We start from the raw sequence: 4,700 nt of genomic DNA, 5'->3' as shown, positions 1-4,700 counted from the left end.
CACACCAATCTTAATTAGATCATGAACTTGACTTTAGGATCCCCAAAGGAGTATTGAAAGCTTGGTCCAGTTACACTGAGCTTGGTCCAGAACACTGAAGCTTATCCATCAAGATAAATATATTACTAGTTCTTTGATATGACAGATGCTTGATGAGTGACAGAGCAAATGCCTTTTTAACTACAATTTTTAAAAAGAATTATTAAACTGCACTAAAGTGTATGCTGTTATCTTTGAGGGAAAAGATATAATACATGAAAAACAATTATTACAGAGCACATAGAGCACAATTTTTCAAGCACTGGTTTCAGAATTAAAAACATTTGAACAAAGGTTCTCTCTGGAATCGCTTTGTAACCAATTCAAGCCTTTAAATAGCTATTGTTCAAAAAAACTGTCAGCTACAGAAATTGTTTTTCCTTCAGATTCCAAATCCTGTCAGGCCAGGTTGATTAAAATGTTGCATTAAAAAAAGGCAAAAAAGGCAATCTAATAACCTCTTATAAAAGTGAAAACAGCAACTCAGTTTTTAAAGCATCACAAACAAAAGGCTATAGCCCATCTATCATTCACATATGGATTCATGTAATGATTCTTCAATTAGAATTATTATCTATACAGCAGCTGAAGACTGAGAACTGCTGATACACTGCAGATGAGAACATTTGCTAGTCTCTGGGCTCTAGCCTTTTTTAAAAAATGATGATCGCACAATATAGATTGCTCAGTTTATATGTGTATTAAGCTGCAATGCCAGCATTTACATTTGCAACATTACAATTTTGCTTTCTTAGGCTCAAGAGAATTTGCTGCATCTGGTAGATTTTATTCGCTTTGTATCTTAGGCAATCGTTATGAACAAAGTGCGAATAGGCCGTATTATTGCTCAAATAGTCCTTCGTTTTGTTCATGATCTCAGATGCTACAAAAGAAGTAAACGAAGAGTAGGCCTGTGAGATGGGTCATTCAGCCTGTTTGCTTACACTACACTATCCCAGTGCCGCGTTTATAAGGCTCATCCATCTGCTCCTTCATTTCTTCCACCTATACAGATCCACATAGCATAAGATGCAACATCAGAGGGAGAGAAAAGCATCTCACAGAACAGTTACAGGCACCATAAGGGAGGAAAGTCGCTTCGGTGATTCAGACTGTGGCGATTTGAGGGGTCCCTGCCTACTCATGCAACCTGCCCCGTTGCCAAAGGTTACTGTTTTCAGTAAGCATCTGCAGAATATACATTCTGCAGAAGGAGAATGGGAAATATGCAGGCTCTACAGCTACCGCTCCTCATCCTTGCAATGCTCAAACGCCCCAGTTTTAGTATCTGTTAACAGCCTGTATGAATTGCAGTAGCTGCCAAGCAGATGGACCGCTTTGCTCCCTCCACTGCAGGGCGGTAACTCGGAGCAGCAGACTAGGCAGCAAGAGCAGTAACCCCTTAAACTGCTCCTTCTGAATCCTCAGCTCTTCTGGAACATTGCAAGTGCTTGCCCACTCCCGTTTCACGGCTGGTAACACATGCTGTGCCCCAGCAGATGACAGAGACAGGCAGCTGCATGAACAGTAGCTGTGACACTGCCTTACTAAATGGGCATCTCTTCTTGGTGTTTCTGCTAAGGCTTCTTGCTGTATGAACCCAAGTATGTTCTGAAGCCCAGGCAACCTTCCGAGATCTCCCACCAGCAATGTGGATGCTGGACACATCAAGGTGGCTCTTGCAGATTTTTGAGATCTGTTAGTGACATGTGCCTACACAGAGGTTAGGAACAGGGCAGCACAGTTAGTTAAGAAGCTTCTTACTTCACCGTACAATCTTACAAAGATCTTCAGAGAAGGCAAATACATATCAACATCTCTGTTTTACTCTGCACAGTTTGACAAACCTATGCCCACACTATTACCATCTTTCACAGTACTACTTTTAGTGGGTCAGACCTGCTGTAGCCATGAAATCTCCCCATATCTGTTACACAAAGGAAATGAAAACGCTGCTCACGGGTGTATGTTCCGATATTATTTCACTACTTTATTAAGTTAATAGAGAATAAGTGGTTTATACATTTCCTTGAAAAATACTTTTTGACATCTACTGAATCTCCTGTTTCAAATATGCTGTAAATAACCAAGTCTTCTCTAATTACTTTAAAGTATATTACCATCTGAATTACTTAAAATTTAATTATATTTACAGTGACATTATATAATGCTTCTGTCTCTAAAAAGTAAATATTAAAACTGAAGACATTTATAGGGACAAAGCAAGTAAACAAAACTGCAAACTGGTACAACAGCTTACCAAAGTAATGTAACATGAATATTTAGTTTGAGAGTTTATACATCATGGTGGGGCACATTTCTCAAAATATTAAGAATTTCTTGACTTTGGGTGACATCACTAAGATTTGTGAAGAATTTTAACAACAGCCAACATTTTTTTTTAATTAAAGCCATCATCTTAAATTGTTTTTTTAAATTAAAAAAGTCTTAAAAGGTTGAAATCAAATCAAGCCATTTAATTATTTCCCTGGATACTTGTATATATAATTTTCAGCTTTGATTTTAGAAGGGAAATACTTCAAAGGGGGGAAAAACACCACCTGAGAAAGCAGGTCAGTCTACAGTAGAAATGAGTGAATTATTTGCAGCAGACAATTTATTATGAGAACATAAAAGGCAGAGGTTTCTTCCTCTCAGAGAAGGCAAATGCTGTTTTCTTTATTCAGTTTCAGGATATTATTCATTAAATGCTTATTTCAGTTGCTACCATGCACCTCCCTAAATTCTCATAACAATAGTTCTAACATTTGCATTCTGTGACTAGTCATCTAAATCAATCATTTATACTCATTCAGGCACAGAACAGCAATATTTTAAAAAACCAAACAAACAGGAAGAAAGATATCACTAAGGCCTTGTGGTTTTTTCACTGCCTGCTCCAATATACGGAAGACTGAGGCAGTGAGCTGCACAGTTTTGGCTCCCAGGCTTGTGGAAATGCTTTACTGACAGGAAAAAATGAGGTATAGCATGCTCTCAATTTAAAAAAAGAGAGTAGGGTGAGGCAAAAAAAGGAGAGAGGGAAAAAAAAGAAAATAAAATAAATTTACATCTTCTTGGAGCCACAAGGACTCAGTGGCCAAGTTACATTACATTTCTCCTAGGATGTGTTTGTACAGCAAATAACAACCGTGACTGCAGGCTGGGGAGCCATTCCTACACACGCTGTAATCCATCTCGCCTCTGACTGGAGCAATAACAACAGAGAAGCCGCAGTTCAATTCAAACTTAAGATACAACAGACCTCACTACGTGAGAACAGCTCCATGATGATTAGCACATTATTAACATCACCTCTTGTATCAATGCATTTGAACACGCTGGATAGACAGCAATGCTTTCCAAAGCACCACTGCTTTGATTAAGCAGTTTAAAGGGGGCTCAGAAGGACACGTCTCAGATCCCACCGAAGTGGCTAGAATATTTCCTGACATTTAGAACTCACTACTTGTGGTGTCCCAAGTACTACCGTACTACAGACAAAGAAAATGCCGTTGAACATTGAACTCGCTTTGAACACTAAACGACATAAAAACTACATACCATGTAGTAATTGCATCTAAGAATAACTAAAAGTTTTGGTACTTAGAGCCCTGTCACTCCAGTGATACAGAACCTTTGCTTAAGGAACAGTCTCCAAATCTATTGTTTGCTTAATCAATTCAAATCAGCAACTCCACACAAGCCATAGAAGCAACAGTGAAAATGGCAAGAGACACTTCAGAAATGGAAGTCTATACATTTTAACAACAATGGACTAAAAATGCCAAAATACTCTCAGGCCACGCTGGCTCTTGAAACCTCTGCATTAATCCCACAAGGCAATCCTCCTTTCCAGTGTCTGACCTGATCGCCCTATCAAAGAAAAGATGGAATGGAAAACAAAATAAAAGAGAAAAAAGAAAAAGAGACAACTGTACCTCTCCACTCCACAACCATTTGCTTTCATTATCAAAATTCCTTTGGGTTACTGAACTATGCAAATCTTTTAAAGATCTGAGTATTGAGAGGATATGAGGTATTCTACGTTTTTCTTTGTCACTGAGGGCTGCTTTGTTCTAGGCAGTTCTTGAGAGGTGAGTATACCTAAAAAACACTACTATTCCAACTGTATCATTTCCTAATGCAGTTTTAACATTATATTTAGTAAGGGCTATCCCAACACTTATACAAATCTTCAACAATAAAAGTGGCAAGTATGGTGATGAGAAACAAGGCAGATTTTGAGAGCAGCAAAACATTTCTTGCTGGATGGTCTATACCTGGGAAGGAATTAAATCACTGCCATAAAAAATCTTACTAATCAAAACCATGTGAATAAGCATTCCACTATTTGCTGAACACTGATCCAAACAGTCACCCACAGGCTGAAAGGCCAGCTCAAGGTCTTCATGAATGTAAAGCTTTACCTTGGCAGATATTAAGAACATTTTTGTGCTGCAAAACTTGTATCTGGCCCTCTGCCTTGGAAAGAATCTCACCTACTTTCTTTAAAGCTGAATTTCACCCAGCTTTCTTTTGTCATTGTTTTCAGATCAAGAATAAATTTTCTGCACTGCAGATTCACAATGCTAAACCAATACAAACCTGACATATTTCAAACAAAAGCATATCTTCCTGTGTTGCTAAATCTGTATCTT

This window comes from Nesoenas mayeri (genome assembly GCF_963082525.1).
Source record: "Nesoenas mayeri genome assembly, chromosome: 4".
NCBI lineage: Eukaryota > Metazoa > Chordata > Aves > Columbiformes > Columbidae > Nesoenas > Nesoenas mayeri.
This window is presented reverse-complemented; position numbering follows the sequence as displayed.